Genomic DNA, 14,071 nt, shown 5'->3' with positions numbered 1-14,071 from the left:
TGGAGTGCGGCTCCACGCTAGGCCCCGCCCTATGCAAATGAGGCCTCTCCGTGGGATTCGCCCCTACAGCCGATCGGAGCGTTGGGGAGGTTCCGGGCTCCTACGGGATTGGGTGTCCTGGCCTCGTCGAAAGCCCCGCCTCGATGTAAATATTATAGGACACGCCTTCTATTTAAATTACCCTCGCGGAAGCGCTGTTGGGCCCCGCGGATATCCAAGCCCGCTGGACTGCGGCGGCCCCGGGGAGGGAGAGGAGGGCCTCGGGGTGACTGGGAGTCCGCAGCCGGCAGGGTGGACTTCGACCTCGGCCAGGGCGGGGACGGGTGGGCTTCGTACTCGGCGCGGGGACTGGACCTGGGGCTGAGCCGGACGGCTCGGGAAGGACGCATGTGGGCTCTTCCCCGTCCCTCTGCGCTCGGGATGGTCACACGGAAGCCCGCGGGCGCGGGGACCCGTGGTCCGCGGAGCGAGACAGACACGCGAGTTTCGAATGCACTGGTGGAGCGGTCGCTTCAACCACACGGGGAAGGTTTTCCAGTCCAGTGGCTTTGGGACAACTGGCTGGCCATTTGGAAAAATAAGTTGGCGCCCTCCCTCACTCCTTAACACCAAAATAAATTCCAGATGGATCAAACATTTAAATCTAAAAAAGGAACCAAAAACTTACTGGAAAAAAGTCAATGAATGCTTTGAAGATTTAAGTATCACAATAAACTTGGAAACACTAAAGGAAAAGAATGATAAGCTGGACTACACACAAATTGAAAATATGTTTAAAAATTAAAGTCAAAAGACAAACTGGGATAAAGTGTGACGTATTTTGGAATTAAGACTAATTCTCGTAATCATAAAATTGTCCAGAGATAAATAAGAAAAAGACATTGATCTAATAGAAAAATTGGCAAGGAAACTTCTGTAGGTGATTCTCAGAAGAAATCCTAGTCAATCCATTTATGGCCAGAGGACCCAACCTGTCCAGTCATTAGAGAAGAGAAAATTTAAATGAGACTATCTTCAGCTGTTGAATTAAACATTTAAAAAGTTGAACGCATATGTTGAAAGTGTGAGGGAATTAGCAATCTGTAGGAGGGACTTTTTGGAAGCCCAAATTGGCAATTGTAGCCAACAAAATGAAAACAAAATCATACACATTGATCCAGAAATTCCTTTTCCAAGTGAGATTGCATTGAACCTATGGATTGGGAAGAACTGACGCCTTGATGATACGGAGTCTTTTGTCCGTCTGTCTCATTTGGATATGCTACATTTGGGATCTCTGTCACAGCAGTGTAGCCCTGCTTAGTCTAACTAATGGGCCAAGCCAGATCAAATGTGACCCCCTTTCTCATAGCTTTCATCACAGCTCCATGGTCTGTCCCTCCTCAGTCTAGAGCCCCATACTCCCTGAGTACCTATCCTCTTCTCCTCTGGCCCTTTCCCACCATCTTCAGTGGGCCCAGGGCTGAGAGGAGGGAGGCAGGCAGCCAGCCCAGGCATCCTCTTGACCTCCTGCACCTTTGCACAGCCTCCCAACCACCCATCCACCCCTCTAGGCCTTTAGGGCTTCCTGGGTCTCACGACCCCACAAAGAAGCCAGGAGGCCAGTGTGTGGTCCTTCTCTCCCCACCATCTCCTCGTGCCAGCAGGGACAGCAGAGGTAGGGAGCTCCCAGAGTTAGAGCCTATGTTCTTCATCTGTGAGCCCTCCTCAGGGAGTAGCTCTGCCTGAACATCACCTCTAGCTGTCTATTCCCTAAAACCATTTCCTTTCCCTTTAATGTTCCTCTCTCTCTGGCCAGGGTTTCTGAGCTCTTCTTTCCCCTTGGAGCCCCCATTCTCTCCTGGGAAGGCAGAAGCAGTTTTTAATGACCCATCAGACGTGAATACTTAAAACACTGGGCAACTGTGCAAAAATATTTGTGCAAGGAATTTCATCAAGTGACACTGGAAGAAATTGCCTGGCTTAGAAATCTGGGTGATTGCTGCAAAGTGTCTCCTAGGACCCCATGGGGCCAAGGGAGTCATCAGGAAGATTGGCCAGAGGGGGTGGATGTGGCTGTGGTGGAGAGGTGATGAGAGAGGAGCTTGCCTCCTCTGCAGATGAAGGTGTGCTTTGGGAAGAGGTGGCCTGCCAAGGGGGGAGGGGAAGTTCGGAACACAATTTTCTTGTGAGCATCTGCTCTGAGTGCACTGTGAGCGTGGTATGTGTGGTGTGTGTGGGAGTCCAGGGTGTGTCCTGGGAGAATGAGCAGAATAAAGGGCTTGGTCTGCAACTGGGTCAGGAGTGGTCACCTCTGGAGGACCTGGAGGGATGTTCCTCCTGGAGAATGTGGAGGGGACAGTGTCCTCGCAGGAGGACTGGGGTGTGGCACAGGGGGAGCTATGCTAGGGCTGAGAGTATTCCTGGGGCTGGAGGTGGCTTTTGCAGCAGGCCTGGAAGCAGGAGGCAGAGCCCCTGGGACAAGTGAGGACTTGGGTGTGCCCAGGAGGCACCTGGAAGGAGTTACTGAATGTAGACTTTTAGGTTATCTCCAGCACATTTGGAAACTGTCTTTGGGTTTCCATCTTCACTGTCCTGTGGTCTGTAGTGATCACTGTGGAGGCAATGAGTGGGTCTGGGGACGGAGGGGGCTGCCACAGGGGCAGCGGTGGCCAACACCCCAGGCCCAGACCATCAGAATTGGCCGGCAGCAGTGAGGTAGCTCCCCTCTCCTGTGTACAATAGAGCAGGGTGCACCCAAAAGCTCCGAATAATACTGATTCCTGGGCCCCTCCCCACATAGTCTGATTTAATTGGCCTGAGTATGGCCTAGGCATTGGCATTGGCATTTTTTATTTTTTATCTTTCAGAATTATTCTTTATTTTTCCTTGCAGCTTCAGCTCAAAGGAGGCATCAACATTTTTAAAGCTGATGAGAGCAGAGGGCTGTGTATATAATGTGAAGTTGTTTTTGTAAAAACATGTTTTCATATATATGATATACGTGGAAAATACAGTAGCAACATGGCTAAGAAGATGTTTGCTGTGGTTAGTGGAATTGTAAATGCTTTAACATTTTTTCATTTTGTTTGTACTTTCTAAAATTTCTGCAAAGGGCATAGATTACTTGGAAGGAAGGGAAGGAGGGAGGGGAAACAAGTTTCCATTCTCATTTTGTGGATGAGGAGCCTGTGAGTGGCAGTGTCAAGACACACACTCAGCCTCCTGGCTCGGAGTCCAGAGATTGTCTTTGGAGATGTCCCAGATGCCTGCTCTGCCTGCTCCACGTGGTCCCCCAGGAACACAGGCCCAGGGGTGCTGTGAGAGAGTGCAGGGCGAAGGCAGGCCTGGCAGCAGTGGCAGGGCCCAGGCATGGATGGGTGGGTGGGGTGCTCCCCCTCCCCTCCCTGGACCCCCAGCCTGCTGTCAGAAGTAGAGACCTCAGCCCTCTGTTTTGAGTGGGCTTTTCCAATAAACTGGGCTCAGGGGTTCCCCGAAGTCCAGGTCCCCAGCCCCCTGCTCCCTCCTTTCAGACCGCCTCCCAAGAAGTCAGAGAGACTACACAAACAACCTCCCTGCTGGGCCCTTTCTGCCACCCTCTCCCCTGGCTATTCCTGCCCATCCCTCACTTATGTTTTGAATTATTTCTGCCCAGATGTATGAGTTTGCATTTTTCCAAGATGAATCTCATCCAGCTTATTTCCTGTTCCCACTTCCAGCTAGGAGAGGGCCCTGGGGGTGAGTCTTCTGTATCCCCAACATTCCCAAAACCTCCCTGTGGCAGACGCGCCTCCCTTGAACTTCACTTTGGTGTTTCCACCTGTGCTTGGCCTCTCCCGAGGCCTGTGGGGCCAGGACTCTGCCCTGGCTCTGGGGCCCTCCCCCGTCTTGGTTACTCCCTCCTCCGGCGCTGGCCAGCAGCACTGGGGAGCGCGTGCAGCCAAACTGCTGATGCCGCTGGACTCCAGCTCCCGAGGCCCGCTGGCCCGAGCAGTGCTGGCCCTGGGCCTCCTCTGAGCTCTTGTGTCTGTCGCGTTGCTGTGGGTGCAGGGAGCCTGGTATATTCCTATCCTGTGACTGCTATAGCAATTTAGCACAAACTGGGCAGCTTAAAACAATAGAAATTTACTGTCAGTTCTGGAGGCCAGAAGTCCAAAATCCAGGTGGCAGCAGAGCCACACTCCCTCCCTAGGGGAGGATCCTTCCTGGCCTCTTCCAGCTTCCCGTGGCTCCTGCCGCCCACCCCCTTCACCCCTGCTTGCAATGGCCACCTTCTGTCTGGGTTTCCAGTGTCCTAGTCTTAAAAAGACACTAGTCATTGGATTTCAGCCCACCCTAACTCAGGATGATATTATCTCAAGATTCTTCAATTCATCTGCAAAGGCCCTTATGCCAAATAAGGTCACATTCTGAGGTTCTGGGTAGACATGAATTTTGGGGGCTACCATTTAACCCACTACTCCTGGGCCCAGCTTTGCTCTGGGCTCACCTCTGGATTCTGTGACTGAAGCAAGTGGCAGCTTTTCTTTATCTGTACAGATCCGTCAGAGCTGCAGGATTTGGACTTTTGACAGTAGATGTGCTAGTGTTGGGGACGTGGCTTGCCCAGGGTCTGGCTGGTTATGTAACAAAAAGAAATGCTTGGCCGGGCGTGGTGGCTCACGCCTGTAATCCTAGCACTCTGGGAGGCCAAGGCAGGCGGATCATTTGAGCTCAGGAGTTCGAGACCAGCCTGAGCAAGAGCGAGACCCCGTCTCTACTAAAAATAGAAAGAAATTAGCTGGACAACTAAAAATATATAGAAAAAATTAGCTGGGCATGGTGGCGCATGCCTGTAGTCCCAGCTACTTGGGAGGCTGAGGCAGGAGGATTGCTTGAGCCCAGGAGTTTGAGGTTGCTGTGAGCTAGGCTGACGCCACGGCACTCTAGCCCGGGGAACAGAGTGAGACTGTATCTCAAAAAATAAATAAATAAATAAAATAAAAAATAAAAAGACATAATAAACTAAACTTTTGGTTTGAAATCGGACATTTCCTAGTTAATGACCTAATATTTTTATTCCTTTCCGATTGTGTGGGGTTGGCACTACTGTCATTTCCCCCATTTTACAGACAGGGAAACTGAGGTTTAGAGCTAAAATCATGTTTCCAAAGTTGCCATGCTCATAAGAGGCAGAACTATGATTTCAACACTGGCTGTCAAACCTCAGAGGAGGACTACTATATCATTGCTGAATTTTTTTTTTTTTTAAGAGACTGGATCTTTTCTGCCACCCAGGCTGGAGCACAGTGGCAAGATCATCAAGGCTCATTGTAACCTCAAACTCCTAGGCTCATGAGATCGTCCTGCCTCAGCCTCTCAAATAGCTGGGACTACCTGGCTAATTTTTAATTTTTTTTTTTTTTGTAGAGGTGGGGTCTTCCTATATTGCCCAGGCTGGTCTCAAACTCCTGGTCTCAAGCGATCCTCCTGCCTTGGCCTCCCAAAGTGCTGGGATTATAGGAATGAGCCTGGCCCATATCACTGCTGTTTTAAGCCATTCCATTTTGGGGTGGTTTGTTATGCAGCAATAGATCACTGAAACAATGGTAAGAAGTGCCAAGTGCCATGGGTAAAGTCAGGCAAGGGAAGGGAGTGTGCCCAGGGCTCACCAAGAAGATGACATTTGAGCAGTGACTTCATGGAGCATGGCCCTTCTTCTTCTGTCCTCTTGAAGGTGTTGCTTGGCTTGTGTCCCAGTTATTCAAGTCACTTAACCAACCCAAACCCCACTTTCCTCATTTGTAAAACAAAAATAATGAGGCTACTGCAAAGGGCTGATGTGCAAACTCAATGTGAACTGACAGATGCCAGATTGCACCCTTCTGCCACCTGGACATTTCTTGGTTACTGCTGGTGGCTCTGCGGCCAGACCTGGATGGCTGGGCAGGTGCCCAAGTATACAGGTGACCTTGAGGACCAGATGTTCCAGCCCCAACCTCCCCTCCTGGTGCCCTGGGAAATCGTGGAAAAAGGAAGAAGGACCCCACATGATTACAGTGGAATGGGGTGCTCAAAATGGAAATGAAACCACTCAAGGAAAAATTAAGTTGCATTACTGGCATTCTGACTTTTTGGACTGAATTCATACCCACAACAAATATAATAGCTTCACTTAAGTTGAAAATATTTAGCACAGAATGCAACCAGCAAAATCCAGATCTTAGGAAACTCCAAAGGACAAATAACCTAGTTTCAACAAATAAATTGTAGGGACAAAAGGGAGAGAAAGAGGGAGAGCCTGTAGGCCAAAGCAGATGTAAGAGATTTAAGACCAATTGCAGCACATAGGCCTTACATGGCTCCTGATTCAAACAAATAAACTGTAAAAAATAAACTGTATGAAGCCATTGGGGAAGTGTGCACTCTGAGTGGGTACTGGACATTAAGGAATTGTGGTTGAGATTTCCAAGAATGATAATAAGTTATGAAAGAGAGAGAGAGAGAGTCCTTCTTTTTAGAAATGCACAATAAAGTATTTCCTGGAGAAATCATATGACGTCTGGGATTTGCTTCAAAATTATCTTGGGGCGGAGGCAAGGGTGGACACAGATGAAACAAGATGGGCCATGAGTTGAACTGTAGGAGCAGGTAGTTAGTTCGGTGTGTCATCCCTCTGCTTCTGCACATTTGAAATTTCAATGAAGTGTTAAGTATGCGCACATGTGCATAATGAGGGCAAGCCTTGCCCTGTGCTCTCTGCCAGACTGTTCTAAGCACTTTACATGTGTCAACTCTTTGATGTCCTAGACTCCCCTGTCAGGGGGGTGACATCGATGTCCCCATCTTGCTGGGGAGGAGATGGAGACACAGAGAGGGCAAGCAACTTGCCCGAGCTTGCACAGCTGGTGAGCTGCAGTGTTGGGGTGTGAACCCAGGCCACCTGGCTCCAGTATGCTTCTCTTGGTCTATGTGCTTCCAAAAATGTCTGGAAGATTATGTAACAAACTGTTATTGTTCTCTCTGGGAGGTGGGATTGTCTGAAGTTTAATAAAACTTATCATAATAGTTTTGTTATTTCACCTACTTCTGTTTCCAAATTTTTCTACAGCAAGCACACATTACTTGTATAATAAAGAATTTTTAAGGAGGAAGAATATTTAACAGGCCCACAGTCAGAGGCTGTGACCGGCACGGGCCACAGAGGGGCTTCTGCCAGGTGGGGGTGCTGAGCCCAAGGCTCCCTCTGGCTTGAGCGGTGGCAGCTGGGCTGAGGTGGGCGGAGGCGCTGCCCGGATCCCACAGTGCAGGGGAGGGTGGGTCTGCCCCAGCCACTCTGAGATTCCCAGTCCCCACCCCCTGTGTCCTGCCAGGGAGGTGCTGGTGCCACAGGATGGGGCACAGCTGGCGGCGTCCAGACCCGGAGGGAGGTCAGCTGCACCACCTGGTGTCCAGCAGGCACTTGGGGCCACACACGGCTGTGAGCCTGTGGCCCTGTAGGTCCCACAAGCACAAACTCATTTTGGAAGTGGCATCAAAGTGGCTACCACTGCCTGACCCCTGATTCTGCCATCAAACCTGGATAGGTGGGGTCACTGTCGCCCACTCTCTGGTTGTCTGGCCCACCCCTGCCCCATCAGGGTCTCGGGAACGTGTGACCAGTTGTCTGAAGGCAGGCCCCATGTGGCGCATCTCTTCTCTCCCCTGTCACTACTCTTCTCTGGGCCTCTCTTGGATCCCCACCCCTCAGTTCCCAGCCAGAAGCCTCACTGGCTCCTTCCTTGTCATATCCCGGGCCCAGGTCTCATGGGCTGTGCCTCAGCATCGGCCCCAGGTGGCCCTACTGCCTCCAGTCGGCTGCATGAAGCCCTCTGCCCACAGGACAGGTGGCCTCTAAGGACCTGCTCACCTACCCAGGCCTCCCACTGTCCTCACCCCTGCTCTACACCCTGCCCTTCCTGTGCCACCTGTCCCTTCCCGCCCGGGACGCACCTGCTTCATCCCACTTGCCCTTTCCTCTAGAGAAGTGTGCTGGTCCCCGAGCCCAGGCTGGGCCCCTCGTGTGACCCGCAGCCCACGGGGCTGTAGCATCGTCTCCTGCTGGAGAGAAGGCTCCCAGGGGCAGGGCCCTCCCCGTGCGGGCTCGGGGTTGTCCTGGCACGCGGAGTCAGTCGTGAATGCTTCTGACTGGGCAAGTCGTCCTTGTGCTAACCGTGTGCGTCTGCGTCTGACTCTCGCTGCCCTCGGGGAGTGCGTCCTGCTAGGGGATGGCCTCACAGGAGCCCTCGGGGCCTCTCTAGGGCACACAGGGGACGGTGATCTCCGAGAACGCTGGTTCTTTTCAGGTCCTGGGCAGTGAGCTCTAAGCTCGTGGTCTCAGAGTAACTGAGTCTGACTTCCTCACCCTTTGGGGAGGTGTTTGCCTGCAGGACTATGAGTGGGTGGTTTACAAAGGGGGACACCCAGGCCTGCTGTGGGTGAGGATCAGCCATGGTGTGGCTGGGCGGCAAGGAGCGCTGCTGAGGCCCAGAAGTGAGGTGCCGGGGCCTTGGGTTCCAGGCTCACCCCAGGGCCAGAGGGAGGAGGGGGAGCTGGGGAGGTGAGGGTCTGATGGGCCATGCGGAGGGCGGGACTTCCTGCTGGAGGAACACAGGCCCGCTGGGGTGGCCTGTGGGTGGTGACCTGGCGGGGTAACGAGGAGACCTGGAACAAGGCTGGCGGGTCAGGCAGTGGTGAGCAGGCTAGTGGAAGCCTGGGGGGGGGGCGGGGGCTGCCCAGGGAGGACACAGATCTTGCGAGCGCTTGCAGATGTTCACAGCGACAGGGCAGCCAGACCTGGGTGGGACGTGGGAAGGAGGGCCAGGCTAGAGATGGAGATGCAGGTGCCCTTTGGGCAGGTGGGGTCTCTGCAGCAGGGACACATCAGGCTCCCAGGGAGCCAAGGCATAGTGAGGAGAGAGAGGTGGCATCCTTGGGACTCCACCACGAAAGCCAGGGAGGAGGAACAGAGCCAGCCTGGAATTCTGAGGAACTCTAACCCTAACCCTGAGCAGGGGGAGGAACTCACAAAAGTTGCTGCGGTGCCGGGCAGGGACCGTTGGCCCTGGGGGATCCCTGGAGGCCTGGTCAGAGTGCCAAGTGCAGGAACAGCTGCCTGGGGCTGAGGGAGTGGAAACTTCGAGTGTGAACAATGCCTTTGAGAAGCCTGGCAGTTAAAGGGGAGGTGAGAGAGAGACCCAGCAGCTACAGGTTTTAGCACTGAACACTCTGAGCACCACGGTGGCCTGGGGGCATCTGGCAGCCCCCTCTGTGGCAATAGCTGGGTCACTGTGCCTGCAGTGGGTGGGGGGGGTGCTCTTCCTCACATGGGGCTGGTCACCAGCTTCTTGTTTTCCTGGGCTGGGTTTGCCCAGGTCTGCAGACAAATAGGCAAGAATGTGGATACCTCCCACACAAACTGGCTACGAAATTGCTAATACCCCCATTGGTTTCTTATACTTTCCTGGCATTTCAGCTTTTACACCTTCCTCTACCAGATACTGATTTTTTTTTTTAACTAGTTCCTAGGATTTTATAATAGTAACTCAACAGACACAAAAGCAAAAAGAATATCATCTGTAGCAAAGACTGTTAATTATTCTGCAGTATCTATTATCTCATTCTTTAGTAGCAGAATTGACACTTAGCTGGCATAGACCATCAGAAAAAGACTGTACTTCCCAGCTTCCCTTGTAGCTGGGTGTGGCCCGTGACTGAGTTCTGGCCAAGGCTAATGCAATCAGCATGGAGATTGGTATGAGTCTCTGGGAAGTGTTCTTAGAGGAAGAAATTGTGCTCTACTATTCCCTTTCCTCCTTTCTGCTGGCTCGGATGATGCAATGACTGCTGGATCTCAAGCAGCTACTTTGTACCACAAGATAGAGGCCATATGTTGAGGCTGGGAGAGCAACAAAATGGAAAGCCAGCTCTCTGATGATTGTTAGGCTACCATACCAGCTCTGGACTGCTTACTTCTGGATTTTGTTTATGTGAGCAAGAAATGAATTTTTATCTTGTTTTTGTCATTGTTACATTGGGTTTTCCATCACTCACTACAGAAGGCTTCTTGGGGCTCAGCTACTTTGGTGGGCTTCTGTTCTTTGCAGCCTACTGAATGGTGTGAAGTTCCCTGACACCAGTAGCGCTCAGACAGCAATCTCCCAGTAATGCCTACACTGGGAGGTTTTTAATCTTTGATATAGAAAAAGTAGTACTTGGTATATTTTATTTGCATTTTTATAATTTTTAGTGAGGTCAAACATTTTGGCATATGTTTATTAGCCACTTATGTTTCTTCTTTTGTGAATTGCCTATTTATTTCTCTTAGCTCACTTTTTAGATTATTATTATTATTATTTTTAGAGACAGTGTCTTGCTACTTTGCCTGGGCTAGAGTGCTGTGGCATCATCATAGCTCACTGCAACCTCAAACTCCTGGGCTCAAGTGATTCTCCTGCCTCAGACACCTGAGTAGTTGGAACTACAGGCATGTGCCACCACACCCGGCTAATATGTTTTTTATGTTTTGTAGAGAAGGGCTCTCCCTATGTTGCTCAGGCTAGTCTCTAACTCCTAGGCTCAAGTGATCCTCCCGCCTGGAACTCCCAAATGCTAGGATTACAGGCATAAGTAAACCACCACACCAGACCCTTAGCTCACTTTTATCTTTTTTTTTAGTCTCCACCCGCCAATTAGCTCACTTTTAAAAGTGGAAACAAAGTCAAATTAGCTTTACAAACGTAAAGAACTTTATTTAGCAGCTTCCCTTTATGAAAGACAAATTTGCAGGCACAACTTTCCAGATTTATCTCAATGAATCCTTGCACCATTTTTAGGAGGCATGGTAGTGTCATTATTATCGCATTGTATGGAGGCTCAGAGAAAGTACAGTGAGCGCAGGGTGGAGGTTCATAGCAGGTTTTTCTGAGGCCATAGCAGGTTCCTAAAACTACAGGAGGCTAAGAGTGTTCACTCTCTGACCCAGGGGTTGCAGATCCTTTCCCAGTATTTTGTTTGCCTTTAAATTTCATTTTCAGTATGTTTATATACAGAAGGCAAAAACTTTAATGCAACCAAAGTTCTCTATCCTTCCTTAGAACATTTCTCCCACCAAGAATACAAAGACAGACTCCTATACTTTGTTTTAATACTTTCATGGTTTTTCTTCTAACATCTGCATCTTTCATCTGTCTGGAGTTAGTTTCGATGAAGCTGTGATGTAGGATCAAACACGATTTTTTCCACTAGACTCCATTTTGAACACCCCCTGTTTTCCTCTGATTTAACACTGGGCTGATTGTTGCACTAAGTTGTCACGTGTCCTCTTCCCAGCTCTTCGGGCTGCAGAATTACTCATCAGCGCTGCAAGCCTGACCCCCCCACCGCCCCCGCCTTGCTGCGGTGACCCCCACCCCAGCCGAAGCTCCCACAGCTGGGCCCGCTGTCTGCCCTGCGGTGAGTGGAAGGAATTCGGCATGAACCCTGCTCACTCAGCAGCCAGGCCCCAGGAGTGCGGAACTGTGGAAAATCACATGTGGTTTTCAAGTTGTTGAAAACCAAGGAAATTGTTCTGCCAGTTGTGAGGGTGGCTAGACACTGTCTGGGAGACCTTAGGTCCCCATGGCTCTGGGAACCGCCCCTCCTGTGGGCCCGAGCAGGCTGACCCCACTGCTAACACCCAGGTACCTTGGGCTGCAGAGAAGGGGGCGTTTCTAAGGGCCTCTCCCAAGAAGGAGGAACAAGAGGGAAGAAGCCAGGCCTGGTCCCCTCTCCTTTGGTCCCTGGAGGCAGACCTAGGACTCCAGGAGAGACAGGGAGGGGCTCGTGCCTGTGATCCTGGTGGCCTGGTGCCAGAGCCCAGGCTTCCTGTGCCTTCTACTTAGCTCCAGACCAAACGCACACACTAGCACAGAGGAAGTTCACACAGAAAGGGTTTGCTGGGCCGTCTCTTGCTAGGTACACACAGCCTTCCTTCCTCCCGACCTTCCTTGTGTGTCTGAGCTGCTGCACAGTGGCCACTGGGGCCGGTGGGGAGGGTCTGCTCCTGACCTCCCAGGCCCTGATGGCCACCCGGGTTAGAACTCAGGCATGCTGGGCCCTGTTGGCAGGTGAGTTTCCGTCTCTGGCCAGGCTGGGCAACCAGGGCAGCTCACGTGGTGCTCAGAGGGAGGAGCAGCCTGGGCCTAAGGGGAGGAGGCCAGCCCGTCCTTGCCTGAAGGCCAGAGGCTGTGAAGCCCTTGTGGAAAGAGCATTTGGTTAAGCCTCAGAGGTTCTAGGTTGGACCTTCTCCAACACTTACATACTTGTGACCTGAACAAGTGACTTCTTCTCCCTGGGCCTCGGTTTCCTCATTTTTTATAGAACTGGGAAACACACTTACTCAGCAAAGATTACTTCAGGGTGCACCAGGACCTGAGGTGCTTTGAGGAGCCTGGGGGCAGAGTCTGGCCTCTGCTGGGGCTCCCGCTTTCCCTCCTTCCCTTTCTCCCAGGAAGTTCAGTGCCCTCACCTGTGCCCTTCCATCCAGGGGGCTCCAGTTGCTGACTTCCTGTCCCCCGTCCCCTGACACCCTCCAGCCTCAGCTTCTCAGACAGAGGAAGATTACGCACCTGTGACTGCTGCGTCTCTGGGCTACGCCCAGGCTGGCTCGTTGTTGGAAGCTCCGTAGACACCTTCGGAATGAACCAAAGGACCACACACAAAGACACACACCCTGAGGAGGTGTGTACAAGTTGCCTTGGCACCTAGAGGTGACAGGGCATGTCAGGCTAGGATTGGGTGGTTGAAGGAAAGTGTCGTGCCCAGCCCACCCCAGAGGCCTGTGGCATGGAGCAGATGAGATCACAACTTTCTGGTCACAGTGACGTGGGGTGGGTGACATTTCATTCAGTCTCCTGCTGATACAATGCTGCAGATCCTGGCACGATGGCCCAGGGGCATCTTTTCACGAGTTCGGGAAGCTGAGACGTGTGTTTCTGGGTGCCGACCACATTGGGTGGATTTCTGCTGCAACTTGAACCAGACTTGACCAGCCCCCTCTCCGGCCCTGTGGCTGCCCCCGTGCCCCCAGGCAGGGCACAGGTCCAGAGCTAAAGGACCTGAGTGGGGGTCCCAGCCCCCCACCCAAGGGGAGGAACACCAGGCTAGCATGGAGAGCAGTTACGCTCACTCCACCTGCCCAGACCCTTGAGGGGAGAGAGCCCCTGACCCCTTGGAACTCCCTGGGGCCCAGGTCCCCCCAGGCCTTTTGCTCATGTTTTGTTGGTGACTCACTGTGGCTGAGGAAAAGGCTCTTTCTATTCCTTTTTCATTTTCTTATGGCTTCTGTTTTCCCTGGCAGAGGATGTGGGGCCCAAATCCAATCCATGTGTGAGCTGTTCCCAGGGAAGTGACGTTCCACAGCCCCTCACCCAGCCTCGGGCCTCCTGGCCTGACACACTCATCTTGGGGCAACAGAGCAAATTCCCAGAAAACATTTTGAGAATGATGATTCAGAGGTTTGCAGAGGACAGTGAAGGGTAAGAGCTTGCTTCATCCTTGCTGCTGCCAGTGCTGGCCTGGGGATACATGGCAGGCAGAGGCTGGCTCAGGAGCACATGGTCCACTGGCCATTGGGGGATGCTCCGAGAGCCCAGGTTGGTCTCTGAGGGGACATGATGAGGACTAAGAGCCGGCGGGCTGTGAATGCTGAAACTGCATGCTAGGCACAGCACGCGCACGGCCCTGGCTAGTCCACATGTGAGGGCATGGGGAAGCAGGTGGACAGCACCGAGGCTACTTGCTGAGATGACAGGGCCAGGAGGGGCAGGGCCGGGACTTGACACAGTCACTCTGCCCTTTTAAGGAGAGCCAGTAAGCAAGCAAAGGAAGGACCATGGAAGGGCAGAGATGTAAGAGGACACGAGGCCTCCCTGTGGTCCTTCTCCCTGCAAGCAGCTGGGTCCTGCGCCCAGCAGAGCTCACGGTGGCCTCGCTGGCTGCTGGCTGCTGCCTGCTCAGACTGACAGGCTCAGAGCCGCCCTGGGGACCCAGGTGCTTCCTGATCTGCTTTTCTTCTTTCCTTTTGACCCAAGGT

The sequence above is a fragment of the Eulemur rufifrons genome, chromosome 29 (assembly GCF_041146395.1).
Source record: "Eulemur rufifrons isolate Redbay chromosome 29, OSU_ERuf_1, whole genome shotgun sequence".
In the NCBI taxonomy this organism is placed as follows: Eukaryota; Metazoa; Chordata; class Mammalia; order Primates; family Lemuridae; genus Eulemur; species Eulemur rufifrons.
This window is presented reverse-complemented; position numbering follows the sequence as displayed.